Below are 27,011 nucleotides of genomic sequence, written 5' to 3'. Positions count from 1 at the left end.
AACACACACAAAATAGTGAGAATATAAAGTATGAAGCTTATTTCCATAGGTCCTGAAAACTTGAAGACACCAAGATTCTAGGCCCAGCATATCTTTGAAACAAATTCCTCATCAATGTAGCTCAGGAGATTGGATCTGGGTATAAATCATTCTCTTCTGCCTATTGCTCCAGTTCTTCCTCTCTCAAGTTTGTAGCAGGCTCTCCTGGGACAGGTGGCAGATCTCCAACATGGCAAAATTACTATACCTGAATATCTTATTAATGATGTCCGTGTATTCTTGGATGGCTTCAGGTGGGATTTCCTTGGACACCATGGTCTTAGGCACCTTGAGTATGGTTGCTAATAAACCAGTACCCTCGGGCAGGTCTTTCTGGATGTGCACACTAGGACAAGGAGAACCAGAACAGTGCATGGATGGAGGATCCAGCTTCATCCTAAACACTTGGAAGAAGGTAGAGTTCAGGGAACCTAATCTGATCTGCCATGCACCAAGACACCCAGATCTGAGGACCCAAGTGAGGTGACAGTGCACCAGATGGAACATCTAGGACAGTCACATGGGAGGACATTTGGAGCAACTAATAATCCATTTCTCTTCCCACCCAGGACTTATTCCTGGCAGATGGTGCATTAGTATTCAGCCAAGCAATGAGAGAAAAAGCTGTGTACAAGTCCCAGTTAACACAGAGTTCTAAACACAGGGTGGCTGGACCTCAGATGCTAGGGGGCAGTTGTGCTTCCAAGACAAAATCTCCGATACTAAAGGAAAAGTTTTTATTTGGGACAAAAACCTTTCTTGACCCCATTTTCTACCATCATGAGTTCCTGTGGGAATGAGAAAACTCTGCCTGGGTGTTGTACACCCTCAGGGACCGGGGGCCTTGGAAGAATCAGCCTTGAAGATACAGGAGGATGTAGGCACTGGAAAACTCCTAACAATTGCATCCTTGGATCTTTCATCTCCCCTGCAGCCTCAAACTCCACATACCTAGGTGGGGTTTGGGTAAGAAAGGCACAGGCCGAGCTAAGAAGCAGGTCAGGTATACCAGGCTGGTGCTAGTCCCATATCAGGCAGGAGCTGGTGGCAGTGATGTGGAGCTGTGTCCTGGAATGAGCCAGTCAGTCCCAGGAAAGAGCTTCTCCTAAGGGGATACCACAGTTCTGGGGAGACAGTATATCACCTAACATCTGAAGGGAATCAGATCTGAGGGACCCAGGAAGGGCTCCTAGCTCACCCTTATTCCAGGTCTCTCCTGTCCCTGCCAAGAACCACACAGATTAGGTAAGTGCCAGAAATTGGTCAGAGATGTTATTTATATCAGGGAATACCAGGGGTCCTGACCCAATTCGAGAATACTGAGGCTAGGACAATGAGCTCTGGAAGGATCACGTGGGAGATAAAGGCACAAGAGGGATCATATGAAAGAGTAAACTAATCTGAGAACATTGAGTTGCTTCCAATAAGGGCCAGTCCTTTATCTTCTTTTCACTTGTTAGAATAGCAGAGATTACATAGAGAAAATACAGTAAAGACCAGACACATGTCCTTGGGGCATCTGAGATGCTAGATTCCCCTGACCAAGCACTCTCTACTGCCACCCTCTTCTGGAACATCATGTTGAAGTAGTGGCCACTTTTATGAGTTATGACCAACCCTTTTCTGTAAAGAGATGCTAGTTCCCAGGCAGGTGGCCTGAGTGAGGATAGTGCAACTTTTCCTTTCTGCAGAGCCAAGAAAGCAGAGGGAGACCCTGTGACTGGGCTGGTTACTCCTCTTTATCCTGACCCTGAACATCAAGGCAGAGTTGAAATCAGGAGTATGAAGGCTGTAATTGCTGGGATTGCTGCAGAGAGAATGCCCTGTCAACCAGCTAGAGGGAGCTTCTATTTAGAGAGCTAGATGCCCCGAAGCCAACACATAGGTGTGTGATAGACTGTACCAAACCCTGCTTTGCAAACCATGATTCTCCAACACTTAGTTCTGGGCCTTGAAACCTGACCCACTTCTGCAGTCTTGTAGAAGATCATCTGGTCAAAGTTGCTTGTGTGCTGTCGTTCCTGAAAACACTTCCACAGGGACTCCTCCATGGTTGTAGTGGGCTCAAGTTATCCGCTGCGCCATGAAAAATCAGACCTATGATTTAAGATGAAATGTCTAGAGTAGGAACCAATATATGGAGCAAGACAGCCAACTTCAAATCCTGGCCCACATTAACCCATGAACCTGCTCTGACCTTGGGTCTTCTGTGTAATGGTAATGAACATTAAAAATAAAGATTGCTGCTCTTAGAAGGCAGTGATGGCAACTGTAATGAGGCACATTTTATGCACAAGTTTGAGATGAATACGGCAGTGAATGTAACTCTCTCAGCTTGTCCCCTTCCCTCAGAAACTTTCTAAGTTTCCCTACATTCTGGCCTCCTTTTTCATTGCACAGTTTTCCTCCTTTCAGAGCTCCAAGAAGAGTTCTAGGTCTTTGTGTTGAATACTCCCACAAGGATGCAGGAATGTGCTCACACATCCAGTCTCAGAAAGGTGCCTGCGAACTAGGAATTTGAAATGCTGCTCGTTCTGGAAGTTCTCACAAATACTCTGAGGTCTGCTGAAAATATCTGATAGCGATGAATTCTGAAAGGTGTGTAGTCCACACTCCCTAGACACTCCATGTAGCCACTGGTGGTCATTCATTGGAAAGATGATGGAGGCTATTTGGGCCAGTTGTGGTTGTGCTGGAGGGTGAAGACCCAGGGCCCATCAGCTCCCATGGTACTGGGCCCCATCAATGGTTAAGGTAGGCACAGTGCACCTTAGGCCAGAAAGTGCCATGAGAAATAAAGCAGGATGCTCCACACTCTCATATAAGGCCCCTGGAGCCCTCTAATTGAGGGATATCTGAGATATCTGAGTGTGGGCAATGTTTTGAATATGAGAAGACTCTGTTGGTCTCTGTTGTTCCTCACATTGTATGAAGGTGAACAGCTTAGGCACAAATAGTTATCCAGAGTAAGCAGACAGCACCAGAGGGTTATCCTGGGAGATGGGTGCAGTCACACTTGCACCAGGAACAGCTCCCAGAACAGCCGGTTGTTTGCAAAGGGGTAAATAAAGAAAGGGTACACCTTTGAAGGGAGACATAGGGGCACCAGGATTGAAATTCTTACCTGGTCTCTTTAATGCCAACGTTGTGAAGGCAAAGCAAATGGGAGAATGCAGAAGAGGGAAAATGGCAGCAAGAAAGAGGCTCCCCAGTTCCTTGGTCACTGGAAATCTGATGGGGAACAATAGATCAGGGGCCTGTAGGTAGGAAAATTGTACAGTTTGCAAATATCCCTGAGTAAACTTCATGGTATGCTCCTTTAGACAAAAGTTATACACAGAGAAGAGTCATTCCTAGTATAAAAAATGCCCTGAACACTATCTATTGACTGTGACACCTCAGCTTTACCTGTCTCTGAGAGACCCCTTATGCATTCTTTTTAGAAAATTTATTGTCCTCCTAGGTGACTCTCTAGAAATGGATCAATTTGACTCTGCTTAGTAGCACCATCCCTCTCCTCAGGTTTAACAATGGGAAAGGAAGATTCTCCAGAGCACTTCCACATACTTCAAGATCTTTTGTAAAGGTGACAGTTCCCAAAGAATATTGCCCCATCACCTCCTCAGTTTCCTTTTGCTGATGTTTCTTATAAATCTTTCTGTTTCTTTCCTAGGCTTGCACAACTGATCTTGAATGAAATCTCTCCCTAGCTGGAGCCAGAGAAACCCTGAAAGTCAATCAGGAACACATCCTGCCTAGCATGTGGGTACTTCTCACAGCATTTCTGACCACAAAAAAACAGTGGGGGCACTGATTCAGGCCAGCCCTATCCCCAGTGTTCAGTGGTCCCTACTTGACACAGCAAGCTCTGTTCCCAAGGAGGAGGTCTGTGTCATAGATTTCAGTTCCCTGAGATCTTCTCCTTGCATGAACAACAAAAGCCACTAAGGTATATGAAAGGTGATGGGATGATTAGTGGGGCTTTCCAGACATTTTAACAGCCATTGGTTATGCTCTTGAGCCTGGGAATTGAGCCATTCTGAGGTTCTTTTCCATTGAGCTTTCAATAATGAGAAGGAAAGTGTCATAGAGAACCAGGCCTATGCCAGATGCCAAATATAGCAAGGTTGTCTAGAGCACATCCCTGTTCACCATGACATCACACAGAATGTAGTCAAGGAATGCAAGGTCCACCACCTTCAACACTTTCACATATTAATTATGACCCCTGCCTAACTTCAAGTGACAATATGAGTAGGGCCCCTTCATAGCTGTGGGCTATTCTCCTTCCTCTCAAAAAGAACCAAATTTTCTTTAAACCTGATCCTGGAAAACAGAGTATATCCCCGCACCCCATGTATGCAGTTACAATGGAATACCAAGGAAGGAATTTGAGCAAAATCTCCCTGCCAACATAAAATGAAGGGGCATGGCTACACCACAAAAAGTGGTCAACACCAAAAATGTCTGAAAGATTTTTTCCATGAAAGCACAAATCATTCAGAAGACCTCACAGAGACTCAAATCTATGTTGGTTGAGGTTTCCTAAGTTCCTTGCCATTCAGGAACTGAGAATACCTCCTGCCTGGAATGAAGAAAAAGTTTTCCAGGGCAGGGGGCAGTGAGGAGCTCTGGACTGTGGTAGTTAGAGTACCTGCAGCTTTCGTCACAGACAGGATAGTGCACTGCAGATGTGGTTAGTGAGAAACCCACCAGGGCATTTTTCTAACTAAAAATTTTTTTCTCCACTGCCCACTTATGATACAATACCCTCCTGTCAATACCCTCAGTATGATATCACAGGCAACTTCTAGATGTCTGAAGAATGGAACCAGATTTCAGGCTCTCCTCTCCAACAATCAATCCCTCCCCACACTATGGTACCTTCTCCCACTGCCCAAAAACCCTGTTTTCATTCTATAAGCAATCAAACCTTTGGCCTCTCTCCTTTCTGCTGACCCAGTGTAATTTTCCTGAGATTTCTAGACCTGTGTCTTAGGAGCCCTCTTCTTCATTAGCAGTTTTACTTTTCCCTGGGCTTCCTGACCCATGTCAAGTGCCTTGTATAAGGCTCTTTCCTTCCTCTACTTCTGCTAAGTTGATCACAGGGGAAGTATTCCATTTAAATTCCCCTGGATTTACAGGGCAACTGGCAGTATGATAACAAGCTCCTGACCCTCTAGACTCACCTCATTCTAAATACCAGGATGCTAGACAAAGAGTCTTGCAGTTTTCAGAGTGGAAAACATCAATAGAGGACCCAGAACATGAACTGGCTGTAGCAGTTCCTTCAGGTCCTACTACAGCTGTTCAAAGTTTGAATGTAAACACCAGTTAAATGAGGGATCAAAACATTCTGTGGGGGGTGAGGACAAGTGCAGCAGGCCTGAGTGGGGCTGGAAAGACATTCCATGAAGAGCTCTGGCAGGTGTGGGAGAACTTCAAGTTCCCTTCACGGAATAGAGTGGAGTCCCAAGTGGTGTGTGCCTCTGGGCCATTTTGAAATAGTTTCTCAGATTCACAGGACAGTGGTTTGACAGATGCAATGGTATTCCAACACCTCACAATTATCTTTGTTTGCTTCCCCTCCTGGTCATGATCATTTATCCATGGATCTCATCAGACACACAATCATGGTATAAGCAGCTAATAAATTATACAGTGTGGCTTTTATTTTATGGATATAGTGTTTCTTTCATCCATTCAAATCTGCAAAACACACACTTCGGTGTTCATAAGATATTCAACATCAGCCTTTTTAAAGGAATGGGGCAAAACAGAATAGCCAGACACTGAAAACAGGCTTCTTTGGCTCATCTTTTACTTGTAAAATATGCTCATTATTTTCCATAGTTTTCAAGCATGTCACTGACATTAGATCTAGTTTGTTTCTTTCTTCTGTTTTTTTTTTTTTTTTTTTGAACTACTGATATAAAGGACAGTGTGGTAAAACTGTCTTTTCCCCTTAATTCTAAATTAAAAAAAAAACATAATGGTTTACTATAATGAATGATGGATATCAAATTTTCAAAGCAAGTTTTATTTGCTAGATCAAAATGAATTCAGGGCCCTTGTATACTCTTTGGCAGTACTTTTCCACTGAACTTCAGCTCTAACCCTATGCAATCTGTTTTCCACTGCTTCAAAATGCTAGACTCTAGATGCACATATAATCCAAGTAGCTCAAATTCAATCTATGGAGACTGGCATGGAAAGGAGCAGTCAAATGTCCTTCTGCCCTATCATCTGACATTATTATTGTAAATCCCCAGGCTAACAATGATTGCTGAGCAAAGAAAACACACACACACACACACAAAAAAAAAAAACATGTCTGAATATGTCTGATGAGCTACAGAAAACAGAAGCTTTTACACCTAATCAGGAAACTTTGGAGTAATGGCAAAGACCTAGTCTGCTTTCTTTAGAACTTTTCTGTCTTCCACCAGGGTGGCCCTTGGCAGTGTCACACCTAACCTCTCTGCCACACTATTTTTTGGAGGGAAGTGATACTAATTACCGGCATTTCCAGAAAGAGCATCAAGGGAGTGGGTTTTGTTTTCCTCAATGTTACAAGGCTAAGTTTATCCATGGTACACATTTTTTAAAGTGTACCAACTGAAAGTATGCTGTATGTTACAAACAGGGAGAAGGTAAAATTGCTCTGTCTGATGAAATTGATGGACAATGTTAAGCCTTGATTAAGGTTATAACAAACACACTCAAAGAAAACATCTGTTCTTTCACTCATATATATTGGGAGAGCTCTCCACATCTAAAAATATGGCTCAGTACAGTAAATTCTGTAGGAAAAAGTCAAGGAATGGAGTGGCCATGAAATGCAGCAGTGAAATATTCTTCCGTCCTACCATCTGACCATTGCTGTCATAAAGTCCTGAACTATCTGTTGCTGAAGGGAAAAAAATATTCTGAACATGGATGTCCACCTAATCAGGAAACTTTGGAGGTATGACAAAGGCCCTGCCTGCCTTGTGAAGAGATTTTAGGTCTGTGCACCAGGAGACCCTTGGCAGTGCCACATTTGACATGTCTTCCCCATTATCCTCTGGAGGGAAGTGATATTAATTACCCAAATTCCCAGAAAGAGCATCAAGGGAGTGAATTATTTTTCAATGTCTTACCAGGTCAAGTGACTCTGTGGTAAAAATGTGAAAAACTTCAAGCTAAAAGAATGTGGAGGATTAAATTTATGTCTACTGAAATTGGTTAACATTGCCAAGTCTTCATTAAGCATATAAGAAAAATATTCAAAGAAAAGAATTGAGCATCCATATATATTGGGAGAGCTCTCTGTATGCTATAATATGCTGAGTTCAGTAAATGTAGAAGTAGACAAAATAAAGGAATGGGGGTTTCAGAGTGTTACCCAGACCTATAATTCTTTGCCAGACCTGTTCTTTAATCGAACCTACAGATGGACTAGGAAGAAAGCATACACTGATGTTTGGACTAGTGAACATGAATTAAACGTGCATAGTGTAAAAGTGGTAAAAACACTGGGTCCAAATGAGGACTCTATGCTTCAGAGTAGAGCACTTCCAAGTGCTGCTCCAGTGCTCTCTAATACAGGCATGGCCGGTTAGTAGTAGTGAAAATCACTAACGGTGATTCAGATGCACTCTCTGAAAGAAGAGCCAGCCCAGAGGCTCTGTGACAAGAAGCTGCCTTGCCAGACACCTCACAGACATCCCGACCCCCTCAAGCGCTCTGAGCTTCCCGCTGGCACCCCTCACGCATGCGCATGTTCTTGGCAAGAGGCGCTCTGGCGCTCTTGGGCTGCCATCCTACAGCTGGCTCAAGAGTCCCTTGCAGCTTCAGTGTAGCAAAGCATAGGCAGGGGCACTGACAACAGGCTGGCTGTGGCTCTCACGGTGGCGTCCAGAGTCAGTCCCATAGGCCTCGAAGTCTGTCCAGTCTTCCATCCGTCGGCCGTCGGCCTCCGTGTGCTTGTGAGTAGGCGCCTGCTACACGGCACAGCCCCCTGCACCTCGCCAGGCAGCCCGGGGTGCCGGCCTTTCCTCACCTCAGACATGGGCCGCGCCCCGACTAGGCCAGCTGTGCCAGGGCCCGCCTGGCCTGGAAGTGAGGGGCACGTTGGCTAGGGCGGCACCAACGTCGAGGCCTTGTCCATGTCCCTTGCAGCCTCAGTGGCGCCCATGCTCCAGAGAACCTCTGCAGTGCTTGAGAAGCATGGTACCGGTCAGCAGGTCAGTGCTCCTGTCGGTGTGAGACAAAGTTGTGACTGTTATTTTCTTGTTCCCCGGTGAAAGCTGTGAATGTTAGAGACACTGTCAGCCAGTATCCGGGTTGTTAGGCAGAAGGACGCTCAGTTTTCATGATGTTAGTGACTTTGCAAAACGGAATACTGAGTCACTTTTGCTGAGGCTGATGTGGTCACATCACGATTGACATGCCCTCATAGATTGACTTTGGTGGAAGAGTCTGGACAAAGCAACATGATTACAGGAGAAACATTTGACCACAAGTCGTTTTGCAGTAAACAGATTCCTATTTTATTACTAAATTTTATGGTGTTCATCTATTGTACATGTTAAATTGATTTTGTGCTCTCTTGTGTGTGTTGATGGGTTACTTGGGAGTCCGGGTGTGCATTTGTAGACACAAGGTAATTTTCGTTTGGTTTTTAGGGACATGAAAATTATGTGGGGTAATTTATATGAGAAAATGAGATGTTGATCTTGTAATTTTAGGGATGGTAGGAATTCAGAGAGCATGAGTGTTTTTCATTCTTCCTTTTATTGGGTGGTAGTGTCCCTAATGTGTTGATATGCATTCAGAGTGTTGGGGTTGTTTTGTTTTCAACTGACTCATGAGAATCTGCTACATATTCAGAAGTCTGGGTGGTGGTGTCTTGGTGTAATTTTAGATGAAAGGAACATTGTGACTGTTTCTGGGAGACTGTGTAGGAATGAGTGAATTTAAAGGGTGTGAGAAGTGATGGGCATAAACTCAGGGAGTTGAGGTTAGGTGTTTATAATTTGAGTTTCATAATATTTAACCTTTGTTTTTTTTTTTTTTTCCATGAATACTGGGATGAGTGCATGCACGGTGGTAATTTTGGAAATAAATATATGTTTGTGCATATGGGCAATGTAAAGGATTGCATTTGGGTGTATTTCTCTGGGTTTGCAAAGTGATTGACATAATATGGAAATATAGGAATATTTTTATATTCAGGACATGCTATTTAGTTATGTGGATTTGTTTTTATTTTGGTATTCATATTTATGTTTATGTATTTGAGTGTCTAACGGCCAGTCTGTGAATACTTTTTGGAATAGTAGGATGGATATATATATATATATATATATATATATATATATATTGATTGTGGTGTGGTGTTAGTAGGACTCTGCATTTTAGATGTGGAGTTATTTCTTTTTATTAGCAGTTTTTGATTTTGTATATGATGGCAGCATTAGATATCATGTGTGTTTGGGAATATTTCCATATTTGTATGTGTTGGGTAATTGTGTAAGAATGTGATGCTTGTAGAGAGGTACATATATATACAGATTGTATTAACTAGCACACCCTAGAGGTGCTCATTTGTGTGTGTCAGTGTTTGTTGCATGAATTAGCAATAGTTGTGAAAAGGAAAAATATTAGGCATATGTGTATTTAAGGGATATGGCAGTTTTGACATAATTTCTGGGGCTATATGTGTGATATGTGTATTGAGTAGAAACTTATTTTTATACAACTGGGAAATAGGGATTTATTTATGTGATGGAGAGGCAACATTGCACTAATACACTAGAAATGTACCTTGGGTACAAGACTTGTTTGAGAGGAGAATGTCAGGGTACCCTGCTTTCCCAGGGAAGCTTAGGAAGATCCATTTCCTGTTTAACTAACACCATTCAGGCATGAAGAGTCCATGGTCTAGAATGTCCTGGCTACTGATTCCATTGATAGCAAACTATTGCTTTGTCCATGTGATTCTGTTTATCAGGCATGCTGAATGCAAGTGTTATGGGGTCATGAAGGCTTCTACTGATATTTGAGAGGAAAGCTTGGTGTGGTAGTGAAGTATGTGAAACAGTCAGAGTCCCATCCAGCAGGCCCCAAAAGGGTGATTTGTCAAACTATGAGAGTGAAGCCAGTGTTTTATTGGAAACCCGAGGTAGTTAGCAACGTTAGCAACATAAAACATCTGCCATGGGAAGTCACAGGCAGGGAGTTCACCTGGATCCATAGAGTGGCCCTGTAGTAGACAAAGAGTGGAGGGCTGAGGATGTCCAAGTTCTCTGTTACATATTTTGCACAATCATGTGCCCCAGTTCCACACATGGAATGCAAAACTTAATGTTTATCCTGATAAGCTTTGTTCAGATGCCAACTTGCAAGTTTTTGTTCTTCCTTTTTGGGATGGTTGTGTTTCTCCTTCATCATTGTATCTTTCAATTATTTTAAGTTCTTTATCATTTTACAGAGGATTACAGCTAATGTAAATATGAAAGTTTTGATTCTGCTGCTTTTCTTTTATTTGAAAGAGCCAATGACTTGAAGCATCAGTGTGTTGGGAAAAGAAGAGACTTTATTTTGCAACATGCCCACAGGTAAGAAAATGAATGACTAGCTCCTTGTTTCATCTTGCTTAGTGCTGCCAAGTGAATGTTCATATAGCATGTTGTGTGGGATTCTTTCCTCAATAGTGGGCAGGTGGGCACCAGGGTAGTTCACTAATCTGGATAAATTTCCTTTTCTGGAATGTGGGTTGTGACGGTCTTATCTGGGTCCAGTGGTCACTGAGTCATCTGGGACCTGTGAATCTAAAAAGACATGATTGTTTAGAAGCTTGCATTTTGAAGGTATGGGCTTCTGGTTTTCATCTCAGTCAATCTCTATGCTCTATATCTTTGCTAATGCCTTTTAATTTGGACTTTTCCTGTAACCTAGGTTGTTGCCCTGTACAAAGGTTAGTGCTTTTAACTAACTCAAAAACTAGTAATTAAAATAAGGATTAGGGTATGGGAAGAAAATAAAATTATGCTCATTAATTAAAAGAAAATGTGTGGAGTATAAATCTTTTCCTCACAGTAACACTTCACTTAGTTTCCTTGAGTCTCAGAGGAGACTTTGGACAAGGACTTTTGAGCAATACAGGAACTATTGAGACCATTTGGACTTTTAGAGATGAATGCCGTGAGATGGATTGAGTTTATTGGGACAAGGGATAGAACCTGATGGGGATCTTTAGTGTCTCCCATACGTTCATATATTAAACATTTCTTTCCCACCTGATAACCCACTGGGAGGTAGTGGCACATTTTAGGAGGTGGGACCCAGTTGGTGGAAATGAGGTAATTGGGGATGTGCCCCTCAACAGGTACTCAGACACATGTTCCTTCTCTCTTTGCTTCCCAGCCACCATAAATTGAACAGTTTTCCTCTTCTATCCACCCTCCACCAGACATACTGCCTTACTACAGGTCCAAATGCAAGAGGACCAAATGTGCATGGACTGTAAACCATTCACAAATTGGGGCAGATGTGACTGCAGGGAGCCCAGGTGGACAAGCTCAGGCCCAGCATGGGAACATACATTGCACAACAATGTGTCTTCAAAGCTAGGAGACATCTGTATAGGCTGAGATGGATACTCATATGGGTTTATTTGGGGTGATCCTCCCCTTGAATTACCTCAGTGTCTCCAGAAGGGGTATCTGAAAGAGGTCTCTTTCTATTTGAAGCATTTTCTCTGTATTAAATATTTATTGAGTGACTGGCAAGTACTTCTCAGTTTTATAGGAGGGAGTATAGCCTCTGCTTTTCACTTTTATATTCTCTTATTACATTTTCAACATCAATGTGTTTGCCTGAAATCTGCATTTATACCCTTCCACTTCTATCTTCAGAACCCACAAAACTAATAGACTAAAACAAATTGCTGACTGTAGGTGTCAAATATTAGACTATGTATGTGGTGTACTGCTTGTGTGATCTTGTGCCTTAGTACCAGGACTCATGTGAAGAGTCAGGAAAAGAACATGAACCAAAATACATGAATCATCTTTTGTGTGCATGTTTGATTGTCATGTATGCAAGGATTGTGTCTGAGTGATTTCTTTGGCCTGTGTTGTGTGAGTACCTTTGTAGTAGTGCATGTGTTTGAGCTACTGGTGCTGGTTCCATGATTTTTATTTTTGGCACTATGGACTGTTGTGAACATGTGTCTATGCCTTTCGGAAGATCTAGGACTGTGTGTCATCTTTGTTATGGATCTGTGTATTTCTTTTTTTAAGCTTTAAAAGGTTATTTATTAATCTTAAATATTTACAACTCATACAATAAAATATGTACTAGTTTACTCCTGATGGGTTATGTTGTTTGGAAGAGGCATCACCTCTTATCTGTATCACTTTTATTTCTGATGGTTGAGAATTGTGGGTTATCTTTTAACTTCTTACATTCTTCTTTGTAGATGTTTTAAATGACAGTCATCTGGATTTCCTAGGAAACTTCTCTGACAGCCCAATTACAGGCTTTCTGTAAAGTTTCCCATCTCTGGCTGATGGAGGTTATTCCTGTAATCTCAGTTGCTCAGGAAGCTGAGACAAGAGGATCACAAGTTTTGAGGCCAGCCTGGGCAACTCAGCAAGACCCTGTCTTAAAACAAAAAAGAAAAAGGCTTGGGGATGTAGCTCAGTGGTAAAGTACATTTGCACTCAATCCCTAGTACCAAAAACAAACAAACAAACAAACAACAACAACAACAAGAACAAATACAAATACAAAACAAAACAAAACAGCCTTCAAATCTCTGAAAAGAAAGTCCCCTTGGCTTTCTTAGACACAGTGACATAATAATTCCCAAATAATCATGGTGAAAAGCACATTCCAACATAAATGATGATGATACTAACTTTCAAATGTATACCACTATTATCCCAATGGAAAAAGGACAATGCATAGCAGTGATTAAATGATGGAAAACTAACTGGAATTTTTCAAGAAACACAATGGGAAACATGGAGGCAGAGAGAACAGTATTGATGAAGAGAGCTTCAGTCCCTATACTCAGACTTAAATAATATCCCCCCCATGCTGAAAAGCTTCTCTGTACACATTGTAGGGCACCAGAAGGAGACATTTAAAAGCTTGAAGAAAATTACTCTAAGTGATTTTATAACTTGAGTCTTGCACGGTTCTAAAATGTTCATGATGTCATAATTTAGTTTTACATGAAGATATAAAAATAATAAATATTGCATGCATATCCTGTTGACATTTGAAAAACTCACAAATGAATAACTTGAAATACGGTCTAGTGAAATTTTCCTACATACTGAATGTTAGCGATGGAATAGGCAAGCAAGCCAGCAAGTTTTTAAAGCATCCACAAACTGAAAGAGCTTCAAAGGGAGCCCAGCTGAATGCCCTTAAATGACAGAGCAAAAGGGAATCCTCAGGGAGGGAGAATAAAAAAAGCCGGAAACTAGAGTGCAAACAAACAGCCTTTTTGCTACAATTTGCATTGAAAAGGTTCCTGAACTAACAGGATCATTCCCAAGGGCATGCTGGAAAGGCAGGAAAGGATACAGAAACTGCAACTGCGGACCTTCCTCAGGCAATTTCCTATCTTTTTTTCAGTTTCCTGAATATCCCTGTTTAAGTTTCCTGTGATTAAAAAGGCCAGATCAGCTTTTATAGAAGTCTGTTGGGTTCCTCATTAAAGCTAAAGTCACACACTAGAGAGAGGTGGTCAGAGGGGTAGTTGAAGGAGGGAAGCTCCATCTGCTCCTGCGTAAGCAGGTCAAGCGCCAAGCCACTGCTCAGTGGCCTGTCTGGAGTACCAGGTGTAATTCAGGGTGTGTCCCCTCCCTCCCCCTCCCAGGTCCAGACCTCCAACTGCCTGTTGTTGCTCAGCAGCTTGTAGGCTCTATTCAGGTTGAGGCCAGAGGAATCGAAGTGCTTGTAGACCTCTTCAGTGGGCTCTGCATTGAAGTCCCTGCAAATGATCAGGGGGATCTTGGCCTCTTGGGTGATGTTCTGCAGGTTCTGGAGAAGGTCACAGCCCTGGGCCAAATGAAACTGCTCCCAGCCAGTGCGAGCTTTCAAGTGGGTGGCCTTGATGCAGAACTGTAGTCTTGATTCTTTGCACAACAGGGTCTGAGCAATGGCCACCTGGTTGGTTTTCAGCGTTATGGCCATTAGCCTGATATTGGCACTGTTGACCAGCTTGAATCGGTTCTGGAGAAAACAATAAGGTACAACCATCTGGTCCATTGTTGTGTTCAACATCTAGACAAGGTGACCAGGGCTTTGGGAAGAAGGTGCCTTGATAGTCCAGTCTACTGAGGAGCGGATGGAAGGTGTCAAAATAGGGGTCCACCTCTTACAGGCACAGTATGCCCTGCTGGTAGGCGAGGATTTCCTCCAGAATGAGACACTTCCTCTCTTCCCACTTGAGAGCTTCAACAGAGCATTGTACAAAGTTGTCCTTGCCCTCTCCAAGAGCTTGGGCAAGGGTGTTCCATTGCATGACCCTAATGGGTGGGTGGCTATGGGGGCAATCTGTCCTCAGATCCACAAAGTCCCTCTGGAACCTGGGAGGTTGAGTATGCAGGACAGCCCTCCACTCCTCCAGAAGCTCTTTAGGATCACTGGGCTCCAGATGTTCTGGGTCAGGTGACACCAAATACTCTGGGTGCTGAGAGGCAGCGCTGCTGTTCAGAGTTTTGGCGAGAGCACTATAGAGTCTTCTTGTGACCTTTCCCATGGAACACGCAGTTGGGGAACACAACCTCATGGTGCCTGAATCCGCTGAGACGGCCGCCAGGAGCCTGGGGACGAAGGCCGGGTCGATCGCGGGCGAGGGCGAGTGGCGGTGCATCCTGGGCACCGGCAGGCGGCGCAGGTTGGGGAGTCCTTCTGCAGCAGGGCGAAGCAGAGCCGCTCTGATACATGCGGGGCGCAGCCGTCACAAGCGCCAAGGCAGCTTATGGCGCGCCTGAAGAGCAGAGCCTGGAGGAGGCCAAGGCAGGCGAGTTGATCAGACCTCCGGGCCTCTTAGGGCAGATGCTATGAGCTGCTTCTCACTTCGCTGGGGCCGCTGGAAGATGGCTCAGTCTGCCGCAGGCTGGCGAGAGCTCGGATCTATGTATTTCCAGATCTTAGAGTTTATATGTATAAACAGGGTTTCAAGGTAAGAATTTAGGACTGAGAGTTTTTCCTGTACTTACGTTCAGATTCTGAGGCATTGAATGTATGTGCATGTTTGTGGCATACAGGTGGTCATATAAGATACATTTGGGAATGGAGATTAGTGTCATATGTTAAGAAGTATTTGAGTATGTTCTGAATATATTCAGTTATTGATAGAACATTTGTGTGATTGCATTTTGCATTATATTGGCTGGTCAATATTTTTCTGTGATATGGGGATATGTGTATCTATTTTAACTGTTTTTTTGAAGGTAAGCAGAATTATGAGGTTTTATATGATAGGGTACAGATTGTGTACCCTTAATTGGTTTTTGTGGTGTATGTGTTTTATATTTGGTTATGAGGAATTCTGGGTGTATGACCAGGCATCTGACAGATAGGAAGTTTATATAATTGAGAATTTTCAGAGTTTCATGGGGTTGTGTGCTTGTGACTGTGTACATCAGGAGGTATGAGGAGTCCTATATATATCTATTAATAATGACAGAGTGGCTGCATGTGCTTCTTAGTCTGTGGCTGTTCTATGGAATGTGTATATTCAGACAGACACCTGTGTTGTCAATCACATGTAATCTAGGGCTCTGAATGTATTCAGGTAATGCGTTGACTGTATATTCATTTTCGAGCTGTAAGTCGGTGGTGTGTGCTTTCTTAGGGAATGCAAGTGGTACATGTATATGGGAATACATGTTAGGTATTTGGTTAGTGACAGTGTGTATGCATTGTTCATGGTGTGGTGGGGTTTATGGGTATTTATTAAGAGCAGTGCTTGAAGGGAGAGTTTTTGAGAATGTGTATGTACACTTTGGGGCTTAGAGTATGAGGGTAGAGAATGCAGTGGTAGGTATATTTTGTACTGAAGCTACGAGTGGATTATGTATCTGGAAAATGATGACAAATGAATTGTAGTTGATATCCTTATTATGTACATTTGGAGGGGATTGGGAGTCTTTATGTGTATTTAGGAGTTGTTTGCACATCAAATATTTTTGAGAATAGAGTCATGTTTATGTGTGTATGTTTTGGGTTGTGCCCATATCCTTCAGTGTCATGCATGTTACATTTTTATAACCATGGTATATCTGGTTGCTAAATCTTTAGGAAGTTCTAAGAGTTGTTGTATGTTGAGGATGAAGTAATATTTCTAATGTTTATGAAGTATGTGTTTCTTTTGAGAGTATCACATCTGTGTGATTTGCTAGAGAGTTTAGGATTCTGTTTGTGTGCGTTCTGGAAAAAAGTAGGGTTGTATGCATATATGTTTGTGTGTGTGTGTGTGTGTGTGTGTGTGTGTATTTTCAATTTTTGGTGGTATAATGTGCACTTGCTTTCAGGGAGTGTATTTTATGTATGAATGTATAAGCATGTAATTTGTAAAGTATAGTTCACAGATGCATGTATTGGCATGTGCATTTTGGAGTAGGGGTTGAATATGTGTTTTTTGATGGGAAGATGTTTTGTATGTATTCAGGGAATGCAAGAATGGGGTCAATTTGTGCATCTGTGTGTTTGGTGGATGGCAGTGACCTGATGGTTGTACATCTGTTTTCAAATGTGAGCATTTTTTATGCTATCTGTAACAGAAGGGATTGTCACGCGTGTACATACATGAGTAAGGGAAATGTGCACATGTCTTTGTGGCTGGGTGGTGTGTGTGTGTGTGTGTGTGTGTGTGTGTGTGTGTGATGGGTGTTGAATGTGGTCCCAGGAGCACATTAGTGATGGCAAGCCCTTCCCATATACACTTGTTTCTGTTGATCTGATGTGTTGCCCACACTCGGCCTGTGCACAGTGGAGGCCGGTGACTGTGGCAGAAGTGAGATTCTAGTTTCTGGTTCTTATCCAGTGGGTCTGAGAACATTAGTTGTACTGGTAGGTGGTTGTGCCTCTTGAGCTGGAGTGTTGCTAGCCTGTAGGATTCTGGGCTGGTGGATGTAAGTAGATCAGTGTTGACCCCTCAGGGGGGCGGAGTTTCTCCAATATGGCCATTTTTCTCCTGAATGGTTCATAGAGACTCAGAAAGGAAACTGCTGGAAGATTCACAGATTCAGGAACAATTCCTGAGACAGATATTTATGTTTGTCCAACTGTTGCTTCCTCTCTTGGATTTTTTTCATTTCCAAGACAAAGTCCAAGACTCTAAGTGTGTTCCCCACAGGACCCTCCCAACCTGGCTGTGTTAGTGTCCCATGGGTTCACATGCCTGAGCTCACAGTGTGCATGCTCTGGAAACACTACTGACTCTACAATTATCATATAATTGTGTCTTCAATCATATTATAAGAGGAATTACAAGCTGAAAATCCAATTATATTGACTTTTAATTTTTTTCCTGAGAGCTATGCTCATTATTGTTATTTATTTTTTGGCATGGGAATTAGTGATCCTTCCTTTCAGCCAACATGGTCCTTCAACATTTCTTATTGAAATGATCTCCCAATGGAGAATTCAAATGTGTACTAGGATGGTTTGGTCAAATTCATTCTACTAATCCTGCTTTTCCTTTCTCAAGTGGAAATGTTTTAAATGTGGCATACACATATGATAGGATATTAAGTGTTCTGAATAAAGAAGGAAGTTCTTTTCAGTTTTTATTTATTTGGAAATAAGAAAAATGTGATTAACTTATATATAAGTGATCAAATACAAATAAAGTTTTACCATCTTAACAAACTTTTACTATCTTAACCATTTAGGAATGCAGGACAGTGGTTTTCAGTATATTTGTATTGCCATACTTCTGACACCAACATGCAGCCACAGAACTTTTTCATTTTGCAAATTAGAAACTCGCTCATTTCTTGAGACTTATTCTTTAAGTCTCAATTTCCTTGCCTCCTAAGGGCTTGGAAACCACTATTCTATTTTTTCTATTATTTTGACTACTCTGTGTACCTCATATAAGTAGTCATAAAAATGTATTCTTTTACTTAGAATAATGTTCAAAAGGTCTGTTCATGTTCTAGTATTGGACAGAACTTCCTTCTTTATTCAGAACACATAATATCCTATTATATATGCATCCCACATTTACAACATTTCTCCATGAGAAAGAAAAAGCAGGGATATTGGAATGAATTTGACCAAACTATTATAGTACATACTTGAATAGAACACAGTGAATTTCACCCTTAGTTATACCTAAAGAAGTGTTTTAAGCACTACTTTAGAAAGATATAAATATGTAGAAGGAAGAATGGTACAGTAAAGGAAACAGGGCCAGGGAAGATGGAAGGGGAAGGGCAAGTATTGAAGACTGAATTGGAACAAATTATTTTCCCTGCTTGTAAGGTTATGTTAAAATGAACCCCACTGTTATGTATAATTGTAGTACACTAATGAAAAATGAAAAAAAAAATCCCTTCTCAGTTGACCTTTGAGTATAATGAATAATCCTGGTGTGATTTTGTGGGTAAAAATATCTGTTCAAGTCCTTTCCTGTAATGTTTATAGAGGTTTATGGTGAGAATTTGAATTACCACCTCACCTGGGGTGGTAAATTGAGTGAGGGGATATGAATATTGCTTCATGAGAATAGAGAATGTTGACAGAAATTCATTTGATAATTTGAGGAACCACCATACATTTTTCCATAAAGTTTGTACCACTTTGCATTCTAACACACCGTACACTAGGGTTCCAGTTTCTACACATTCTTAGCAGTACTGGTGTTTTCTGTTTCTTTGAAAGTAGCCATCACCATGAGTTTAAAGATATATCTTATTGTGGCTCTTATTTTTCTTTCTCCACAGATTATTAATGTTGACCATCTTCCCATGTGCTTCTCAGACATTTGTGTCTCTTTTCTGGAGAAATGTCTATGTAAATCCTTTGCCCATTTTAATATTTGGTTGTTGTTGTCATATTGTTGAGATATAAGAACTTTTTACATCATGGATATTATATCCTTATCAGATACATGATTTTCAAATGTTTTATTGCATTCAGTGGGTTGCCTTTTCACTGTAATGATTGTGTCCCTATATGCATAAAATTTTCAATCTGTATGTAGTCTAGTTTCTCTTTCTTTTGGTATCTGTAATTTTGGTGTCCTATCCAAGAAATAACTTAAAAATCCAAAGTCATGAAATTGTTCCTTTGTGTTTTTAGAGCCTTATAGCTGTAGGTCTGACATTTGGTCATCCATCTATGTTAATTTTTGCATCTGGTGTCAGACAAGTATCCAAATTCATTTTTTTTGGCTATCTAGGTTTTTCAACAGCATTTGTTGAAATGTTTATTCATTTCCCATTGAATGGTGTTGTCAGATGTCATTTGAGGACATATGTAAGTGTTTATTTTTTCTGGATTTTCTGTTCTGTTTTATTAATCTATATTTCTCTCTTTCATTTTCACATTGTTTTGATGACTGGCTTTTTAGTAGGACATCTTGAAATCAAGGTGTGTCAGACTTCCAACTTTGTTCTTTCTCAGCACTGTTTTGGTAGTTGGTAGCTTTAAAATTTCATATTAATTTTACAATGATGTTTTAAATTTTTGCAATGACAAATTAGTCTTTTCTTAGGGATTGCATTGAATCTGTGGATTGCTTTGGGCAGTATTGATAAGTTAAGAAATTTAAGCCCATGGTCATTTGCTATCTTTCACTTTTTGGTGTCTTTGTAAATTTCCTTCATAGTTTTATAACTTTCAGATTACAAGTCATTTATATCATTGATTAAGTATTAAGAATGGTACAGTAAATGGAACAGGGCCAGGGAAGAGGGGAGAGGAAGGGCAAGTACTGAGGACTGAATTGGAACAAATTACTTTCCCTGCTTGTGAGGTTATGTTAAAGTTAATCCCACTGTTATTTATAATTGTAATACAATAATGAAAAATGAAAAAAAAATTCCTCCTTAATTGACCATTGAGTATAATGAAAATCCTGGTGTGATTCTGTGGGTAAAAATATTTGTTCAAGTCCTTTCCTATAGTGTTTTAGTGGTGTCATTTGAGAACACATCTAAGTGTTCCTTTTTTTCTGGATTTTCTATTCTATTTTATTAATCTATATTTCTCTCTTTCATTTTCACACAGTTTTGATGACTAGCTTTTATTCTCTTTGAGATGATAGATGAAATTTTTTTTGCTTTTCTTGCCATATTTTTATTGTTAATTTTTTTGTGTGTGGGTTGTATATTAGCACCTTTGCTGAATTTATGCATTCTGGATTTTCATGCTGAATTTATTTATTTATTTACCAAATATGCAGAATAAATTTATTTATACTGAATATTCATGCTTAATTTATTCATTTTCATGGAATTTTAAGATTATATACACATAAAAGTATGTCTTCTATGGACAGACATAGTCATGCTTTTTCCTTCCAATAACTATGCCCTTTGTGTCTATTTCTTGCCAAATAGATCTGGCAAGGACTTCTGGTATGTTAGAAAGAAATAGGAAAATCATGCATTCTTAAAATCTCATTTTGGAGAAAGTATTTTATTTTCTGATTAATTAATTTAGTAGCTTTGGGTTTTCCAGTGTGTTGCTATTCATTTTGTTGTTGTATTATTCTTTTTTTTTTTCTTATCTCAGTAGTAAGGATTGCACTTAGGGCCTCACACGTACTAAGCATACACTCCACCAATCATGAAACTAAATCCTAGCCTTTTAAAAAAATTTTTTGAGGCAGAGATGGTTAAGGTATGTAGGGTGACCTTGAACTTCTAATTTTCCTGCCTCAGCTCAGGCTGTGTTTACAGGTATGCATCAATATATTCAGCTGTATTTCTCCCTTCTATTTCCAGTTCTTTTTTTTTCTTTTAGTCATAATAGATGTTGATGTTGGTGCACTCTCTGTATTTCCAGGTTCTTGTCAATAACAAAGAGTAGAAGGATAAACCTACTAGACAGAGCAAGATGATTTATTTAAGTGAGAGTATACTGCTGTAGAAAGAGGTAGCAGGCTCCCCAAAGGAGAATGGAAGGCCTATAAATATATCTAGAGACCAAGAGGATCCAAGAATCTCTCTTTGAGAAATTACAAAGACCTGTCGTAGTATGGTAAATTGAGTGAAGGGATATGGATATTGCTTCATGAGAATAGAGAATGTTGAGAGAAAATCATTTGGAATCTTGGCTAACTTAAGGTGGGGAAGTGTAAGAGCTTGTTTTCATATTGGTTTCTACAGAGGTGGTAAAAACTACACCTGTCAGGTTTCAAAAGGACACAGCCAACAGGAGGAGAGATTAAAGGTTGCAGTCACTGTTCATATTTGGAAAAGTTGTCATAAACAAATGTGAAGCAGCAAGGAGAACAAGCAAAATTAACTTTATAATTATAAACTACTTATCAGTTTTGAGGATATATTTTGTCAGAATGATAATTGGAGGTCCTGTATAGGTTCACAGGTGTAAGATGAATTCTTGGAAGCTATGTGCAAGCCTGGATTATTTCAAGATTCAGAGGGAGGTGTTTAACCCAAGAGAGATGGATCCATCTTGGTATGCTCAGTACCTTTATGGCCTTGGAAGTAGTTAAAATGACTGTTTAAGTTTTTTCCATCTAGGCTATAGGTGTTTTGATAGATTTTTCCTCCTTCCAGGTCTTAAGAACTTGGTCTGCTGGCTTTCTTTTCTTGTAGAGCTCAATGGATTTTACTGGGCATGATCAATGGGCATTCCTGCATGTTTGGTGAGTAGTATGAACTCATCCCATATGAATTAGGTTGACTAATTTCTTAGTCTAGAACCATATTTACTGATAGAAATGGTGTGCTACATAAATCTCATATGGATGTGGGTCCAGATAAGCTTTCATAGTATTTCTAACTCTGATAAGGGCAACAGGTAGTAACTTGGGTCAGATTTTGGACATTGGCAGGCAAATCTTAGCTCAAGTCTTCATAAAGAAATAGTTGGCCCTTTCTTATTTTGCTCAAAGTTTGAAGGTGCCAAGAAGAATGTAGATAATACTGTATCCCCAGTGCTTTTGCTATTTACTGGGGAACTTGTGCCATAAAAGCTGGACCATTGTCACTTTGTAGTGATCTTGGAACATATTTGCTACCTCCTATGCTTTTTCTCTCCACCATGTAAATATATCGATAAGGATTAGGAATATTTTGTATCTTGTGAACATTGGTATATGGGTGAAATCTTGTTGACAGTCTTCCTTTGTATATGATTCCTGGTGTTGACCTGGTTCTACAAGGGGTGGTGGTAGCAAATTTATGGAGTTATTTTAGTTGTACAGAGAATAACTTTGTTTAAGCTGGCAGATGGTATTTGGTATTTCAAAGTCCATAACATCCAACTGACCATTCCCATTGGAGCATCTCTTTCCATGTAGAAAGAATCATATACTCCCTCTATGGCCTTTCATTGTAATCCCTGAGCCAAAACCAATTTTTTTTTGTTTACACATAACCAAGGTCCAGACTTGTCTCTTCCTTGTTCCTGAGCCCACTTAGATTCCTCAGTAGTGTACTTCAAAGACGGCTGGATGTCAGTAGAAGGAAACATGGCATCTCTTAAGCAGAATTTTTTTCTTGTCAGATCTCTCTTTTTTTAAAAATTTAAACTCCCTTTTATTGAAATATAAGTTTGTTTAATATATTTACACCACAATTTATGCACATATATACATAGAAGGCAAATTCTATCAAATAAAAAAGTTTTTCTTAATAAAAAATTTAAACAAAGTAAAGTGCATGGAACTGTTTTTTCTTCTAGTAAACATCGTCATTGTCAAAATTTTGGTCAGTTGGGAGGGGCAGAAAGAAGCAATTCGTATTTGACTCAGTGCATTCATAGCCTTCAGGCCAAAACAGAGTTCAGAAATGAGTCAGACAAATTGTCAGGGTCTCCAGGACTCCCCAGGGTGTGGAGGTCTTGCTCTCTTTGTCCTATCGGGAGGGAGCTGTCCCCCTTCTCTGAACAGTGATCATCGCTGCGCTGGAACAAAGGCAGAACACAGGAAGGGGGCTCCACCAGCCAATGTCACAGCCTTGCTCCGGGGCCACCAGCACAGCGTTTGGTAGGAAATTGCAGAATTAGCTCAACCGCTCAAACGGAAGTTTTCCTTTTTTGGAAAGGGAGGGGGGATGTCCAAGAATGGGGTTCATCTCCCACAGAGACCGTCACATGGGGAACAAACCCCAGCAGCCAGTTTCTTCGGATCCAGTCTCCGCTCTGGCACAGGAAAGAATAGTTTAAAAGCTAGGTGGAGGGAATGTTACACTTCTCGCCTCGGTGAGTTCGCCTTCTTAGAACTTTGAAAGGAAAAAAGCGAGGGATTAAAAAAAAAAAAAGAGGGCAGGTGGGTGAAGCATTAGTTTTTAAAAACCTTTGCGCTCAGGTCACTGGCTGGGCATTGGTCCAGCTGGTCCCAGCCGGTGGCAGGGGCGACAGCCCTTCCCCCATTCATCCACACCCCCGTCCCGGTTCTTCCTCTCTTCCTCAGGGTGACGCTAAGTCCCCGGCCGGCGGCCGTACTTGGCCTTGCAGTGCAAAATGTGCTTGGCGAGGAAGTCGAGGCGGCGCTGCAGTAGCTGAGCGTGGAGGTCGGCAAGCGCGGCCAGCTCCGGGAAGCGAGGCTCGTGGCGCCGGTAGAGGCGCAGTAGCCGGGCCGCCGCGTCCTGACCGCGGTGCAGCTCCAGGACGCACCTCGCGGTCCGCTGGGGGAACACACACACCGACTGCAACAGCGGTTCGTTATACTTGTCCCACATGCCTGCCACCCGGTAACCATGTACTAAGCCCGCCTCATTGTCCAGAAAGACCAGCGCCCCTCCGGGACCACGGTGCAGGTTGCTCGTGGCGCGCTGCATAACGCGTGGGTCCCATTGCAGGCTGAAGAGGTTGCTTACAAGTAGGTCGAAGTTGGCCGTCAGGTAGTCGAAAAGGATCAGGTCGGTCCATTGCACCAGGTCCACCAGCTCCGCTTGGCTGAGGTTGGCCAGCTAGCCCCCCGCGTCGCGCAGGGGCCGCAGACGGCCGTCCTCTGAGCGCCAGGGCGCTGGCACCACCACGTCTGTGAGGTTGGGCAGCCAGCGCGTCAGGCTCACCACGCTGCCCTCCGTCCAGTGCATGGCGCGCAGTTCCTCCTGCACCTGTGCCCACTGAGCGCCCCAGCCTCCACCCGAGCTAGTGCCAGCGGTGGCACTTGGCTCTGGAGGCCCAGAAGGCGCGCCAGGTAATAGGACAGGGCCTTGCCCTGGATCTGCTCGGGGTTTATGCTGTAGCGCACGCAGGCTCGGGTGCCGTCGGCAAAACCGGCCAGTCTGTTCGAACTGTGTCTGCAGCCCCCACCCTCCAGGGCCACCACCCGGGCGCTGCGCGCAGCCTCCAGCCACGCCGCCGCTTGGGCCTCGGAAAAGCCCCGGGGCACCTGCTCATCCAAGCCACGGCTCCAGAAGACACCCTCGTGCACAGCCGCGCGCTCCGCCAGCGCGGGCCGCCCAGCGGGCACTTGCCGCCTGCGCTCGCCAGGGTGCCGCCGGGGAGGGCTGTCAGCGCCGGCCGCCAGGGTGAGCAGCGCCCTGAAAGTTTTCAGGGAGCCGCCGCGGGCGTCCCACGCCAGGGGCGGGGGCAGAGGGAAGCAAGGCACGGGCGCGGGGCCTCCTCTCCGGGCCGGACGCTGGGGGAGTCCGTCTTCGGGCGGCCGGGAGTCTGGCAGCTCAGTCCGCGGCTGCAGGAGCCGGCCCCACAGCGCCAGCAGCGAGCCCAGCGCCAGCAGCCAGAGCCCCGCAGTGGCGGCGGCGCTCCGCATCCCTCTCCCCATGCTCCCGCGGCCGCGCAGGTGCCGCCGCCGCCGCCGCTTCAAGCTGAGCCCGGGCGCCCGGGTCAGGGCGGCGAGGCGGGCCCGGCAGCTTGTTGGCTCCGGGGCTTTGGGCGCCTGAGCCCCATCGCGGCCGTAGGGCGCTGCGGGGCTCTGTCCGGCGCTCTGCCCTGCGCTGGGAACTCGCCTCGCCTCTGCTTCCCAGTTGCTTTTGTATTTCGCTGTGTTGTCTTGTCAGATCTCTTTGATGCCATTTGCAAAGGATTATACCTACTTGTTTTTGAGGTAGCTTGCTTCTAATAATTTTAGAATAATTTTAGAATTGTAGAATTTCTATCTATGTTTAGAAGGAGAATTTTTTTCCGTAAACCTTCCCCTGTCTTTCTAGTTGATTGCATGTGCATGAAGCACCCTTAAGTCATATGTTGACAGTGTAAATGTTGGCTCATTTGTCCTTGCATTGAAACAGTGGTGATGTTAGGGTGATAAGTTCAGGGTTTTGTGCTGCCCATATATTCAAGAGGTGAATTCTAGTTATTACAGCATACCATACAAATATTTGTCCATTTTTAAAAATTTTTCTTTCATCTATAAACAATTCTTGTTCTAGGTTTCTGGGAGGTTGACCTGTAAGTTTTTCTCAACTGACACAGGTAAGGGATTGCACATCCATTCATGAATAAACTGTGGTAGAAGATGTTTCTTTACTTGTGAGAGAGGCAGAAACTTTAATATACCTTGAGATTATCTAGAAGTATTATTTGATATTTATTTAGTCTAGCTGATGCCAGTCAGAGATGTCCCTTTATCTGATGTGGAGTAGGAACTTCTAATCTTTTACTTAGAGTTAGTTTAGATGCCTTTTCCATTAGTATGGCTATGGTTCTACTCCACTTATTCAAGGGGGTATCTAGTGCTGAAAGGGCCTGTCTTCTCTGAAAACTAAGTTACAGGCTGTTGTTTTGTTTCCCAATATTTAGACTAGTACCCTTAATACTATTCCTCCCTTTTGAGCCACATAAAAGAAGAAAGGTTTGTGTAGATTAGGGATGCCCAATGTAGGAGTTTCTGCATGAATGCATCTTGTAGGATTTGATTTCACTCCAAGGGCTCTAAATCTGGTCCTTGAATTGATACATCAAGTATTTTGCCATGATGCCTAAGTTAGAAATCCAGATTCAGCAATCACTAGCCATTCTCATGAAGGCTCAGATTTGATGTTTGGTCCCAGGTGGTGTGCTATTACAGATTGTTTGTGGTATTACAGGTTGCTTGAACCCTGTTCCTAGTCAGCTATATTTTTTCTAGGGTTAGAATATATCATGCTGGGCATGGTGTTACTAGTATGTAATGCCAGTCATTCCAGAGGCTAAGGCAAGATGATCATAAGCTTAAAGCAAGCCTCAGCAACTTATCTATGCCCTGTCTGAACATATAAGGGAGTGGAGATATTTCTCTGTGGTAAGTATTCCTGGGTTATTATTTTTGAGGTAACCCTCCCAAATAGAATATACCTTAAGTAAAATTTTGTTGTGTGAACTGATCTGGGATTTAGATGCCCAGAAAACTCTTTCTACTAGGAAATTTTGTTGCCAGAGAGTATTTTTATTAGAGTTCTCTTTATCTAGCCTACAAGTGAGAATGTCACCTACATACTGAAGGTCAATTTTAGCCAGAAGACCTAGTCTTTTGAATTCTTTTTCAACCCTCAGGCAAACAAATGGGTGCTGTATGTTCAGATAAGTTGTTTAGTGTGCATCTCAGGATCTCCCCATTTGAGGCAAAAGGATGTTAGGAGTGGGCTGCCCCCTTGAGATCTAGGACAGTGCATCACTGAGTGGTACATTGGAACCTGGGTAGCAAGTTGTGTTTGTTATCATGGAGCAGAGGAGGATCACTGCCTTATTGACCAAGTTTAAATCCTGTAATTATCTATAATTCCTATTTGGTTTATGTCTCAGAAGAATTTCACTATCACATGATAACTGATAACAAATTATAATCCTGTATTATAAAGATGTACATA

At 42.4% G+C, this 27,011-nt stretch overlaps 2 pseudogenes; both read right to left on the bottom strand.

Moving 5' to 3' along the window:
• Positions 1-13,731: 13,731 nt before the first annotated feature.
• LOC144252684 (nocturnin pseudogene) lies at positions 13,732-15,302 on the bottom strand (annotated as a pseudogene).
• An 8,373-nt stretch (positions 15,303-23,675) lies between these two features.
• On the bottom strand, positions 23,676-24,988 carry LOC144252683 (four-jointed box protein 1-like; annotated as a pseudogene).
• Between the last annotated feature and the right edge of the window lie 2,023 nt (positions 24,989-27,011).

This window comes from Urocitellus parryii, unplaced genomic scaffold, assembly GCF_045843805.1.
Source record: "Urocitellus parryii isolate mUroPar1 unplaced genomic scaffold, mUroPar1.hap1 Scaffold_53, whole genome shotgun sequence".
NCBI classification, from domain to species: domain Eukaryota; kingdom Metazoa; phylum Chordata; class Mammalia; order Rodentia; family Sciuridae; genus Urocitellus; species Urocitellus parryii.
This window is presented reverse-complemented; position numbering and strand designations above follow the sequence as displayed.